Below are 15603 nucleotides of genomic sequence, written 5' to 3' on the forward strand. Positions count from 1 at the left end.
TGGTGCACCGGGACCACAAATTTATAGTCATTAATTTTATAATAATTAAAAAATGAATGCCAGTGGTTATATAACTTGCAACTTGGTCAATAGGTTATTATGCAATTCTATAAAGTTTACTTTATTTTATAATTATTTATTTTTTTCATAAAAAGTAAAATTAGATTTTAACTTGGTCAATAAAATGAACCGTTTCACGTTTAATTTTGTATTTATCTCCTTTTATATGTATATATTCACAAATTTTAATAGTGTTTCTTATATTATATATATGGGAAAAACTATTCTCATGTTACATGAGATAATTTTTTTCTCTTACACACTCTTCGATAACTGTGTCACTTTTTTATTTTATCTTTTCAAGTGGTGGAGTCTACTAGTTTGTCTTTATGACATGAGATAATTATCTTCTTTAACATGAGATTAATAAAACACTATATATATATATATATATATATATTCACAAAAACATTGATAGAGCTGAACCATTTAATGCATGTAGAAAAAGAGATATGCACCAAAAAAATGTGAAAAAAGTGCAGAAAAGTACATTCTAAAAGCCACCAACTTGTCCTTGCGAAAATATTTAAAGCCTGCATTTGTGTCAGACCCTACCATTAGAAGCCGCGCGTCCAATGCACTGCCACTCTTAAGCGTGTCAACTGCCCCTTCATTGGCATATTGGTGTCATGGGTTTTCTTAAAGGATTAAAAAAAGTTGTTTTTCTTAAATACATTACTTGGTTTGGCTTGAATAAGGACTTGACCTATTGATTATTTGTTGGTCAAGATATGGAGTCTATCTGATTTATTTTAGTCTAATCCAATTGGGGTTTATAAACATACATGTCACCAAGTTAAGTTATGATGCACAAATGCATACTGTGTTTTCAATTCCCTAATCATAACTTGCAACCAGTTCAAATTAAAATAAATATATAAATCACTTCTTTTGATGTCTAATCTTAGGGTTGTCTAGAGAAAAAAAATATATATATCCAAATTAAAATATGTAATTCATCTATATATATATATAGTTATCACTTGTTTGGATTTTGATTCCAAAACTATCAAAATCTGCATCCAGGTCCCTACACTTTCTAATTGTTAGGGTTCTAGTTCCTTCCATCATCTGGGGTTATGTTATGGTGACCTGAGTGTCATTCACACATGCAACATTTTACATGGCTTTTTCACTTTGTCATGTCAAGAATCCACCAATTGAATCCCCCAAGAAGGGTATCTCTCCCAATTGCTGTGCATAGTTGAAGACTATATTCTTTGGAGTGAGCAAGCCATACAAGCGATTCCTCCAAGATGAATAGCTACAATATTTGGAAGCCAATAAATTACTGTGATTATGGGGATAAGGTGTTATGCCTCACCTTTTGGCCTAACGAGAATCTGGGGGAAGAGATTTTAGAGGTGCCTAAATTATTAAGTATTTGTGATTCTGCATGTTTTTCAACAGATTTAATTGGTAGGAATCTTGGTCTGTGATTTCTTGAAATGATTGATTTACCAATGCCTACGCGTTCAAAATGGAATTTCTGATCTTGGAACATGTTTTTCACACAATAATCATTAATGCAAATTATATCTTTTAGTCAAAAATAAAAAATAAAAAAGAGAGAGACTTCCCATCACTTCTTTGATAGATTTTTCTTCTGATATCTTAAAAAAACTAGTGTATTAAAATAAGGTGTTTACAATATCTAACATGTCTAAAGATAAGAAGATAAGGTATAAGAGTTAGGTATTTATAATTGTCGTCATTATTGGTATATATTACAGGCTTAGGTGTGTGATGCCTATGTTTAGTTGTCCAAGTAATATTATACTTCAAACATAAACTTTTCTAAACATATCCTTGCACAATATTTTAATATAACTAATAAATAATTATTATCTCAATTTATAACAAAATGCAATGATCTATAAAGATAAATTACACTCCCCTCCTTTACAGGAATGGCAATTTTGAACACAACTTGCTGACATATCATGAACATAACATAAATTTTTTTTATTCGGGTCGACCATTCTCTTCATGTTAGAATTTTACTGTAACATTTAGATTCCCGTTTAGAATTCAACATATATAGTTCAATCAGCTGTGACACAAGAAATTAATACAAGTCAAAGTTTCTCTTAAGTATCTCTCTTATTTAAATAAGGATATGCCAAACCTCAACCTTCGAATATTGTTCATGGGTATATATAGTGATTCTAGATGAATTTAGTGAGACGTAATTTTGTTATGAAGTATCGAGCATCTCTTGAAATGTCAAGCCATTTTATACTAAGAGATTATTTTATAACCATTTCATGAAAATTCAACATATAAACAATAAAAATTAATTAATTGATCCTCCCCATTACTCTTTCGCTGTATGTATTTTTTTTTTTCTTTTTAGCAGTGAGCCTCTATGTAGGCCTAGGCTAATATACAATGAATATATTGGACATGTTGTGTCTCGTGCCTACTACAAACATTAAAACTATCGAATTTCAAATACATATAAAATAAATTAATCATAAACTTTCCACAACTGAATTTGAATATTTCACAAGATACATATAAAATTGTTTAACATTGCCCCCCCTAGTTTTATATGTTTTTGCCAGCTGGTGAGTGTAAACAAATAACAAGACATCTAGGGGAAGATTTCAACCGTAACAAAATATATAAGAATGGCTGTACTTCGAGTCAAAACCTCTTGAAATAAGTCATAAAACTCTTACAAACTTATCAACAAAAAAAAAAATGGATATACATATTGTTTTAACAATTGGATAGCCCTTGGGTCAACAAGCCTCGTATGAGTATATTTTTTATATAATGGGACTAGGTACTTAATTTATATTTTTTATACAATGGGAATATGTATTTTCTTATCAAAAAAGAAAAAGAAAAAGGGACATAGAAGAAAATAATTATAAAGATAGAAAAAATATAAATATATATGTTACTTTTTATTATATTTTGTAAAAGATATACGAGTGTTCAATATTCCTATAGCAGTGAAAAATCTTTCATCCCGTTCACATGCATGTGTTAGTATATATATTGATGAACGGCAGAAAGAAAATACATTATTTTTTTTGGGAAAGTAATTGTTCAACATGTGCAAGAATTACTTATTAGCTAAGCTTCAAATATTTTAGGTTTTCTCTTTATCCAAAGGCAACCTAGGTTTCCTAAATAATCATCTAACCTACCCCCCCCCCCCCCTTCTCTCTCTCTCTCTTACACACCCACCCTCACATCCTCCAAAGGCATAGACACAACATGATAACTTCATCACATGATTTTAAAAGTTAACAAATGTGGTTTACAAAGAAAATAATTAAAAAAATATTACATAGTTTTATAATCCCACATGATTATTATATTCTTCCGTATAAGTTTGTTGTTGTGAGAATGGCTGCATTTGCACACTTTTATTTGTCTCTCTCTCTTTCTCTTTCCCCTTCAAACCTCATCCCATTCCGTTTTCTCTGCAGTACTCAATTGCTCCCTTTGTTTTTCTATTCGTTTCTGAGGTTTGAATCATTGGGCACTCCTAATTACTTCCTTTAAAAATTCCTGTACATAATTTAATTGTTCATTACATACTATTCTAATTTCCTCTTATTTTAATTACTTTAACTATTATTTTTTTCTTTGTTTTCCCTTTTTTGTTTTGTTTTTCTGTTTACACTTGTTTAGAGCTTTGTGTATATGGCCGGCATAGACTTGGGTTCAGCATCACACTTTGTTCATCACCTTCAACGCCCTGACCTTGAAGATGATGATGATGAGAACCAAGACCAAGATCATGGCAACAACAACAATGAAGGGCTTGACCTAGTTACACCAAATCAAGGTCATGGTGATGTTGTTGCTCGTAGACCAAGGGGAAGACCACCAGGTTCAAAGAACAAGCCAAAACCACCAGTGATCATCACAAGAGAGAGTGCAAACACGCTTAGGGCTCACATCCTTGAAGTAAGTAGTGGTTGTGATGTGTTTGACTCTGTGGCAACCTATGCAAGGAAGAGACAAAGAGGGATCTGTGTTCTTAGCGGCAGCGGCACCGTCACAAACGTCACGTTGCGGCAGCCGGCCGCGGCCGGCTCCGTCGTGACGCTTCACGGAAGGTTTGAGATATTGTCCTTGTCAGGGTCTTTTCTTCCACCTCCAGCTCCACCAGGTGCTACAAGTTTGACTGTGTTCCTTGGTGGTGGTCAAGGTCAAGTTGTGGGAGGGAATGTTGTTGGTCCTTTGGTGGCTTCTGGACCTGTTATTGTTATTGCTTCATCATTTACTAATGTAGCATATGAGAGGTTGCCCTTGGATGAAGATGAATCTCTACATATGCAACAAGGGCAATCTTCTGGTGGCGGTGGCGGCGGTGGTGGAGTCAATGACTCTTTTTCCGACCCATCTTTAGGGCTTCCTTTCTTCAATCTGCCCTTAAACATGCCTCAGTTACCTGTTGATGGCTGGGCTGGAAACTCCGGTGGAAGACAATCTTATTGATCAGCTTCTATTGGTCACAAAGGTGAGAAGTTATTGAATCTCAACATATATATTCAAGAATTTCCTTCTTTCCTTTGAATTATTTGTGAAGAAGTACTGATTTTTCTATTGAAGTGATCTGATCATTACTTTCTTTGGCTAGGTTTGTTGTAAGGACTCAGTTTGTAGGAACAATTGTAAAATGTTTCTCTTTGGTTGTTGGAGTTGTTAGATTAGATTATTGTGCATTTTAACCTTGAGTTGAATAAATCATATATAGGCTCAATTAATAGCAAATATTTTTGGATTATGAAGTTGGGTTTTGATGATATTTTCTGTTAATTCCATCTAATAATTTCTTTGTTTCCATGGTTTATTTTATGGTGGAACAAATAACAATGGATAATTTTACTCTAACATGTGAAAACAAAACACAAACACAATCTTGAAACCATATGGATAAACAAATTGCTCAAGTTTGTTGGTATTCAAGAGAATAATTAATTAAAAGAATCCTAACATTATTGCTTTTGACCGAGTGAAGTTGAACATCTCTCTCTTATAATTAAGTAACTCCACCATAAGCAAGTGGGGAAAAACTAATTATATTTCTTGATTTCTGTTTCCAATAGTTCAATAGGGCTGTTTTAGAAGTCGTCTAATAAACTTCATTAATATCTTTCTAATATAAAATTTTATTCACTTAAAAAAATTTGAAGCATCTAACTTGATCTATACTAAACTATTAATTTTAGTTTCGAATCAAGTGGAGAAACAGGAGTGCGGATGGAAGAAAAATATACGTAGAGTGAGAGGAAAGGGAAAGACAATGATGGAGGCTCTAAGTTATGTGTGTTACACAGTTTTATAGGGCGTTTTCAAATAGTGTTTGGTTTAATTAATAACATGCAATGTTTAAAACAAACCTTATTAGAAGTTAAATAGATTCTTCAATATTAATTACTGTGTATTTAATGATTCAAAGCGACAAAATCTGTTCACATAACTACTTTGCCAAAATAAGAATATTTTGTAGCTTGTCTCACAGTAGATAAGCTAACTTTGATTGCTAGATTGAGTGCACAAATTAATAGAAATACCAGCCTGGTCTTATCTAACAAAAGGCATGTTTATCCACTGAATGTGTCTTAAAAGCATAACATGTTGTAGCTTTAAAATATCCGCACCCAACTTTTCTTTCTTGTTTTTCTCCATGCTAGTTAATGCTTTAAAACGTACTCTCAAAGTATTAATGCAATCTTATACAAATTAGATTAACCATGAGACTGTTATTTTCCACACAGATATACATGTAGGGATAGGTTATACTTGACACATTTTTTTCTTACCACATTTTACAATCAATCTTATTATCATGGATTAAAATCAAATCAATGGCTCTCATTTTATGTTATTTTGTAACTGTTGATTTGATTTTAATCCAACGATAACAAGATTGATGGTAAGAGATGCTAAGAAAAAAAGGTGATAAATATAATATTTTCCGTAGATATATACTCTATTTTGTAGCTAACAGATATCCATAGCTGGAGAAAAATGGGGGTAATTCAGTTTATATAAAGTTTGTTATCAGGTGCACTAGGCAAAGTGAAATTGGTCCAATTTATCACAAAAAGAGAGTGAAGTATATAATGGTTTCGATTTTCTGCTCTCTTATCAGACACCCTAAAATTAGAGAGTGCACTAATGGAATTTTGATTTTCCCATGTTCCTGCTGGTAACTAAATTCAGAAAAATAAAGATTGTTAATGATGATTAGTTTTTCCTTTTACTTGGAAAGATTGGAATTAGAGAGTTGTTATTAACAGTAGTTAGATATAGTTAATTAACATAATATGGTCATTGTTTTTTTTTTCCATTTTGAGAACTCTTACTTTCACTTGTTTAAACTCAATTCCAACTAATGGCAAACTTATTGGTTTGTTCTCAATCTTTTGTTGTCACTTCCCTCAGTTCGAAATTCAGTACATGATCCTTCATTACTGCGGTGACCTTGATTCTTGCATCAAAATCTCTATATAGATGTTCCCCTAATATTCAATCAGTTACATTTTCTTTCCCCGTGGGAGTAATTAACTCGTTGATTGAATATTCATGATATGAAAGTTAAGTTCCATAGAAGTTGTTCTATAAAGGGTTAGGGTTTCAAAGAGTTAGTGAGAAGCTGAAAAGAAGAGTTTTGGTGGAAAGTTTTCAAGTTGTTGTTGTTGTTGTTGTTTTTTTTTTTTTGGTGTACAATTTTCAAGTTGTTTTAAATGTTCTAAAGATAACAATTAGCTCCATTGGAGATTCGTTCTAACAAATAATCAACCCAATGTCATACTTAGGTTGTGCATTAATTAGATGAACTCAATGGTGACATGTTAATAAAACAGAAAAAGATCCAAAATTACTCGGATTCTTCATTTTCTAGTCCTGGTTTTATAAAAGCTATTTATGTATTTCTTCAATTCAATATGACATTGACTTTCATGCAAAACAATTAGTTATGGAAGCATTAATATTCAATTAAAAGAAAGCGTACTAATCACACAATTGAAGTTTATTTGGTGCAACCAATAAATTTATGTCACTCCAATTGTTTAAAGTTATTTTATGTAGGGTTTAATGTTTCTTCTACAAATAAGAGATAAAGTTATTTCTTGCACAAATATAAAAGTGATTGGGCCGGCATGATGAGAAGAAGAGAAAAAAAGAAGAAGAAGTAAAATTAATACATTTTTATATATATGCACGAGATAAATTTTTTGCATGCAGAAAAAAATATTAATCTCTTAAAATTACATCAGTAATAGTTCTCTGTTATCCCTTAGACCTGATCAAAGACATATATTAAATAATAGAACGTTACATCATTCCAAAAGAACAAGCATCATATTAATATATCAAAACGTCAAATTACTTCCAGCTCTTTATCTCTTTAAATTATTTATCTATAAAATTATTTGTTTCAATTACTTTTTATGTTTTGTTACATACGAGGTGCAAGACTGGTAGAGAATCAAAACTCCAAATTAGCTCATCAAGTCAAATTGCTTTGAGTCTTAGCCCTGCTGATATCCCAATGGATTATCTATACATGATTCTGATATTCAATCACTTAATTAGGTTGTTTTGTTACTAATTTAGTTTGTCTTTCCCTTCTCCACACTACATACACACACATTGGATTCCGATTGCTAAAAAGCTATTGGGTATAAACTCAGTGAATTATATATATACGGTATGTACTTTGTCCTTTAACTAATTCTCAAGTCTCAACTTTTGTATCCCTCTCAATTTTTATTTTCTTGGTTGTTTCACCAGAACTGTTTTTCTTTTTCTTTGGTTGATCCCCATTTTCTTTGCCTTTTCCTTTCTCTTTGGTTGAAACACCAGACTTCCCTTCACCGCTGGATTACATTGGTTGCATCACCCCCTATCCTTGAACTTGGCAGGTTTATACACTTTCCTTCCCTCTTTGACCATTTCTCTTTTTTTCCTCATTTTCTCTTTGTTTATGGAATATAGCTTCCACATTTGTATGCATTCTTCTCTCATAAGCGAACATTAGTTTCTCTATTTTAATAGTATCGGCTTTCTTGTGCACTTAATTTAACACTAAAAAGTAATATCAACTCGTCTCTCACACACACATATATATATATATGGGGTAAATATTTATATAGCCACTTTAGATAAAATTATTTACAGTTATCCAAAAATTATGTCGTTTTAATTAATGAATGATGTTTCTGTAATTTTAGGTGAATTAATGAATGGTGTTTCAGTAAAATGTACATGATAAAAAAATAAACAAAATTACGAAAACACTTTTCATTAATTCACCTAAAATTACAGAAACATCCTTTATTAATAAAAACGACGTAGTTTTTAAGATAGCTATAAATAACCTTATCTAAAGTGACTGTAGAAATATTTTTTCATATATATATATATGGAGTGGGATCCTTTGACACCTGTTGCAAAAAATCGATAAGTGTACAGATCGTTCCAGGTAATAAGAATGATGAGTAGAGTATCGTCTCCACGAGGATTGATGCACCAAATTTATTATAACTATTCCTCTCTTGTTGGATTACTAAAGATGATTTAAGGACAAGTATGGTTTGTGAAATAAATGATAACAATTCAAGAAAATGTAAATGATTGAAAAGTTCTTAAAGAAATTCAAGAACAACAGAATAAAAGTTGAGTAATTAATTGAGAGAATATTGCGGTAAAAAGACGCCAACACTTTTATGATCCTCACCTTGTAACAATACTAGAAAATAGATTATTTGCGACAGACATTTTCCGTCGCAAAATTGGCAATTTCCGTCGCAAATACACTTTGTGACGGAATATGCGATGGATAAAAGTTGTCGCAAAAACCCTCGTTGCAAACAAAATTTGCAACGGCATTTTGGCTGATTATTTTCTGTCGCAAAATGCGATGGATTTGTTTCGTCGTAAAACAACATTTTCCATCGCAAAAGATTGAGCTGAATGTAGACTGATACCGTCGCAAATTGCGACGGAATATTTAATTGCAAATTTTCATCGCACATTTGCGACGGGAAATATTAACATACCGTCACAATTTGCGACGGAATAATAAATACCATCGCAGTCAACTGCTGAATTTGCGATGGAATGTCCCAAAAATACCGTCGCAAAATTACGAAAAAAAAAATTCATTTATTTTACAGATTTAAATTATAATAAAATCCACAAAAGACTCTAGTAATTGCATCAAACAAGCTTCATTAGTTTAGCACTTCCACCAATTAGAAACCACAAAATGATATGGCAATTTTCACAAACCACAACCATTTGGAAGTGAGTGAAGATAATGGTTGTGCATATATAAATTTTTAATGTTAATGAACCACACAAAAATTCAAAAACTAAATTTTTACTCAAAGAAATAAAGAGGGATTCATATGGGACTTACATATTAAAGCAACCAATCTTGAAATTTTACATCCTACAACAAATTTGAAGAAAAACAAAATATCAAAGATTATATCATTAAAAAATATTCTAACACAAACAAAGATAGGTGATAACAATGGCTACCATGAAGAATGAGTTTGAGAATGGAACAAGACACTTGAGCTTGTGCTTCCTTTTCTCGAGCTCGGCCGGTGGATTCAACAAATTGAAGTCATTTTGGAGAACCTAAAACTATGAAATGGAGATGGAAGGGAACCATGGTAGAGAAGCCATGAAAAGGAGGCCATGGAAGGAAAGATGAAAATGGTAAAGTCAAATGGAGATGAAAGTAAAATGATGAATGTTTTTTTTCATGAAATGTAGAAAAAATTGAAAGAGAATTGAGTTGAAAGAGAAATGAGAGAAGTGAAAAATGTGAAGTTATTTTTTGTACTTAACAACATTTTGCGACAGAAATTTCTGTCCCAATTTGTGACGGATATATTTTTCGTCATAAATTTGCGCAATATTTTTAAATTTTGAAATTTTAAAACTGTTTCAATTTTTTTTTTCAATTTGGGACGGAAATTTCCATCGCAATTTGCGACGGATATATTTTCTGTCGCAAATTTGTGAAATATTTTTGAATTTTAAAATTTTTAAAGGCTGCTAATTTCATTTTCGAAATTGCAACGAAAAATTTCCGTCCCAACTTGTGACGGATATATTTTCGGTCGCAAATTTACGCAATATTTTTGAATTTCAAAATATTAAAAGCCCGATAATTTTGGTTTTCAAATTGCGACGGTAAATTCTGTCGCAATTTGTGACGAATATATTTTCGGTTGCAAAGTTGCGCAATATTTTTAAATTTCAAAATTTTGAAAGTGCGCTAATTTTATTTTTTAATTTGTGACAGAAATTTCCATCACAATTTGCGACGGATATATTTTCGGTCGCAATTGTGAAATATTTTTGAATTTTAGAAATTTTAAAGTCCGCAAATTTCATTTTTGAAATTACGACGGAAAATATTTGTCCCAATTTGTGACGAATATATTTTCGGTCGCAAATTTACGCAATATTTTTGAATTTTAAAATATTAAAAGCCCGCTAATAATATCGTCGCAAATTCCATCGCAAATTGCACCGGATTAACTCTCATAGCCGTCGCTAAGTTTGCTCCCAAGGTTTGCGATTGGTTTGCCTATCGTAAAAATTTCGGTCATAAACACTCGTCGCAAGTTTTTCATTTTTGCAACCGAATTAATTTTCGTCGCAATTTGCGATGGAGTTGCGACAGAATTTGTGTCCAATTCTTTAGTGACTAAAATGTGGACGTAATTCGGTCGCAATTATTTTACGATCGCAATTTCCGTCTCAAATTGCTATAATTGATTTTTTGTAGTAATTTTCGTCGCAATTTGCGACGGTTTTTTTCCATCGCAAATTTCCGTCGCAATTTCAGCATTTTCTAGTAGTGTAACCTGAGTTAACGTTTACATTCAATTATGCAATTGAACCAAAAGAGTCACTATCTTTTACTTAATTGGTTAAACCCTAATTCCTTAGTGACTTTAACCTTATTAACCCTATTAGGATCTTAATCCCTTAGAAATCCTTTTTTAAGTTAAGCCTTCGAATCAGTGAATCTTTCACGTTTGCGGTTCATGTAGCTTATCCCTAGTGCATACATGAACAGTTTTCTTACCTCTTGTCAGGAATTAGAATTATAATATTCCTATTGAAAACCCTAACCCTCGCAATCCTAAAAGAGTGATCAGTTCTAGAAGAATTATAAGATGAAGAACAAGGTAAAATAAACTCAATTAACATAGATGATATAAATTTAACCAAATCACAAGGGGTTCACATCAAGGGTTGTGACCCTTACCACAATTATAGAACTAGCTAGACATATTCATGTCTGACAAAATAATCATAAAATAAAATAAAATTAAGATCCTAAAGAAGAGAAAGAAGATGAAGATCTTCCGTCTTGATCGATCGAATCTTTGAAACTCCAAGAAGCTCCCCAGAATTCTCCCACTCTTTGTTGTTTTTCTCTTCCTAGTTGTCAAAAGTCCTTCCTTCCTCTGTTTCTGATCCTTTTATTAGGTTTTGGAAAAACTTAATTTCAATTGCTCTCCAATTGGGCCTCCTTTTTGAGTAATCCGCATCAGATTAAAATTGAAAAGTAACGCCCATACACTTTGCGCCAAGTCTGACGCACTTTGCATGAGAAAACAGAACTGAAGCTGTCAAACGGCGCACCGTGCGCCAGGTCCCGAGCACCGTGCGCCAGGTCCCGCTAACAGTGCGCCAGGATACAGGGACGATTTGCATAAAACGGCGCACCGTGCGCCAGGTCCCACGCACCGTGCGCCAGCTGGAAAATTGAACTTACCTCTTTTGCTTCCTTTTGTGGCGTTTCCTGCTATTAAAACACATAAATTGAGTGAGAGAATGATTGAGAAGGAATAATCAATATTTCTTGCATTTATGACTTATTTTCACACATTTATGATTAATTCCTTGCTTCTTTTAAGTTAGAAAACATCATATGCTAGACGCACATCAACACCAGTGTCAAATTTAAAGTTTGACACCTCATCTGAGACCATTAGATAAAAAAAGATCAACGACTCTGATTCGTAAGCATATGACACCATTGATATTTTTTGATCTAACGATTCTCAGATGAGGTGTCAAACTTTAAATTTGACACCGGTGTCAAATGATCCCACCTCTCTCTCTATATATATATATAGAGAAATAAAAGTATAATGTTGTAGGAAAGTTGTTAGGATATGTTATAGAGATAGAGATTGTGGGACCCACACTTGTTTTATTTTTTTATTTTTTGAATACTAATGTGGATCCCACAATCCCTATCTCTATAACATAACCTAATAACTTTCCTACAACACTATTCTTCTTTTTCCCATATATATAGGGGTAAACATTTCTACAGCCACTTTAGATAAGGTTATATATAGCTACCCAAAAACTATGTTATTATGATTAACGAAGGGTGTTTCTGCAATTTTAGATGAATTAATAAAGGGTGTTTCCATAATTTTGTTTATTTTTTTATCATATATATTTTACTGATACATTACAAAGGTGCATCAACTATTAGCTTACCTAAGTCACCCAAGTCTCTAAACTATGAATTAAGTATCACTTAACCACTACCAACATATATCCTAACATACAAAAGGGCTATGGAAGAATCTATCAAAATTTCGGTAGGGTTTTCTTATAATTTGGTCAATTTTGCAAAATACAATGCTTATGAAAATATTTTAGTCAAAGGGAAAACAAAAATTGAAACCACAAATTTAAAAATTATTTGTCGGAAAACTAAAAGTTTTAAAAGATTAAAAATAACGGTTGTAAAATTTAGAAACATTATGCATGTCAAGAATACTTGACTAGATATCTTTTCCTAACAATACTGCTAAAAACTTAAAATCTTTTTACTATATTCGTACAAAGAAAAATAAACAAAAAACACAACATTACTAAAGAAATCTTGAGTATTGTTGGCCTTGCTAACGTCAAGAAATGCGCAAGTATACGTAGCAACAAGTATACTATCACACTCCTTCCCCACAGCCCCTAGTGTCCAATTGCTTAACAAGATTCTTTCACAATCGTTTTTCAATTGGCAGACAACTGTGGATTTTTAATCCCTTAAAAATCCTTTTCCCTTTTGTTCTCACACAACTTATCCCTAAGCAGGTGAGACTAAGAGCTTGAAGCTCAGGTCCTTTTATCCACAAGGAGGAGTAAAAATAATCTCTGATCCCTCAAATAATCCCTTATTTGAGTCCATGAACTCAACTCATTTTCCAGAGAAATTTATTTCCCAATAAACTTCTCCTAAGCAAACATACTCCATACGGCCAAAATGGAATAACATTCAAACATATAAATCAGAGTTGAACTAAAGAAATTAAACATTAATACCAGAAAAGCAATTAACACCCGTCACTGTGGTTGGGGTTCAGTCACCCAACCCTTAGAAAACTTAGCTCAAATCCATAAGGATTGAGCTCAACTACAGGAATGAAAGGAAAAAATAACGGGAATGAAATGCAAAAAGCTAAATTCACATAACGAGTACTACCCACTGGGATAGCCTCGACACTGTGCTCAAAACTAAACAAAATAAACTAAGTTCTTACAATACCAGAAACACAAAAACAAAATAAAAACAGAAACGAAGAAGAAGAAAAATATAGAAGAAGGTGAGAAAGTTCTCATTTTTTGCACAAGCTCTTCTTTATAACAGCTCTCTTACACATGCATGGGCTTGAGCTATTCTATCAGCATCGTCCACATGTGCCCCCTTTCACTAGTAGTGTGATCTTCCTTAATGCAGCACCCCCACAGTTTGCATTCCAAAAAAATGCTAACGACCCACTTTTTGTAACAACCTCACCTCAGCATAACAGATATGCTTTTTCTTTTTCTCACTTTGCTGATTTGTGAACGGTTTGGGGTCAGGATTATACAAAAGGTATTCTTTTTTTCTAGCATTTTCATATCAACAACCATATATTTTAAGTCACATTTCATGGACTTATCCAGTATCATACTCAAGAATCAACACAACAAAATCGATAATAGAAACACAACATCTTTACTTTCGAAATATGATCACATGTATGGTGTTCTCCTCAACATTATTCAAATAAATTTAACAATGGGAAATAATTATCTCATGTTGTATGAGATAATTATCTCATGCACAAGATATAAATTGGTTATGGGCAGTGGCAGAGCTAGGATTAGAGAGAAGGGGGGGCGAAAATTAATTTTTTTCTTGCATAATATCAGTATTTTCTTTACTTATTAACCTCATATCTTCATGAAACTCATTTAGGTAATTTTTTTTATCAAAATATTAACTTTTAACAACATTTCAAAGACTGAAAAAATGCATTGTTGGCCGATTCCAACAGACATAAAAGGTAGTTTAAAACAATAATTAAAAAAAAGAAAAAAAGAGTGCCTTAACTAAAACAATACTTTTAACTATAATTTTTTATTAAAAAAATTAAAAGACTACAATCAAGTTGCCCCAAAAAATGAATCATTTAAGTTAGAGCAAACTCATTTTCTTTATACGAAACTATTACACAAAGAGAAACACAACCATGCCAATGAAAAGAGAGCAAAAGGGTGGCAAAAAAGCCAAAGCTTTCATTAACCAAAACATAGCATATGGAAATAAAAAAGAAAATGCAGAAAAGGTTAAACATATAACACATACACACTTTAGGTGAAGTGAAGGTAGATTTCAACTTGGAGCTCAAACCAGAACATCTGGAAGAAACACATTTAATAGTAACAACAGTACCACGTTAGCCTTCAATTACATTAAAAAAAATCATTTTTTTTGGGAGGGGGACGGCCGCCCACCCTAGCCTCCCCTGTCTCCGCCCCTGGATGTGGGATCCACTTTGAATTTTCTCTCTCTCCCTTATTTTCTCTACTCTATCTTCCATATGTGTGTGTAGGAGATTGTTTTTCTCTCATGTTAAATGAGAAAAACAATCCTCTTTAACAATGTCTCCTTCCTTCAAATCGTGCACGTGAAACTACCCCAACCCTTTCCCAAAGCTAGTTTAAGAACACATGCTGGAATAGTCTAAGAAAAAATTAAAACTTTTATCATTAAATTGGAAAAAATAAATAAAATATATCAACATTATTAGACAAATCCAAACAACTCCAAAAGCCATCAAACCTTCACAGGAGTAATTTTCTTTCTTTCTTTTTTTGGTATCCCACGGGAGCAATCTTCTATAATATATGCAATTCGACTGACAACTGTCGCAAATCTCGATATAAAAGTCAATTTAAATAATTAATATTTAAACAATTAAAATGGAATATGACTAGATGTACTGAATGATAATAGTCGAATCAATTAAAATGGAATATGACTAGGAGTCTCTGATTATAAAAAGTAGTACAAATTTCGCTTGCTAATATTTAAACTAAATTGTGTTGTAAGTCGCATTCAATGTCTCCATTACGTAAATATAAAATCATTAAATTAATTTTATCCAAAAATTCAATGTCTCCATTACGTAAATATAAAATCATTAACTTACTTTTATCCAAAAATTTAAATTTTTGGATAAA

At 32.3% G+C, this 15603-nt stretch overlaps 1 pseudogene; it reads left to right on the forward strand.

Annotated features, from left to right (window-relative positions):
• The first annotated feature begins 874 nt into the window (after positions 1-874).
• On the forward strand, positions 875-4524 carry LOC133311513 (AT-hook motif nuclear-localized protein 23-like; annotated as a pseudogene).
• Positions 4525-15603: the final 11079 nt, after the last annotated feature.

Source organism: Gastrolobium bilobum, unplaced genomic scaffold, assembly GCF_033153095.1.
Source record: "Gastrolobium bilobum isolate Gb01-03AN ecotype WA unplaced genomic scaffold, APGP_CSIRO_Gbil_v1 utg1846, whole genome shotgun sequence".
Lineage (NCBI taxonomy): Eukaryota > Viridiplantae > Streptophyta > Magnoliopsida > Fabales > Fabaceae > Gastrolobium > Gastrolobium bilobum.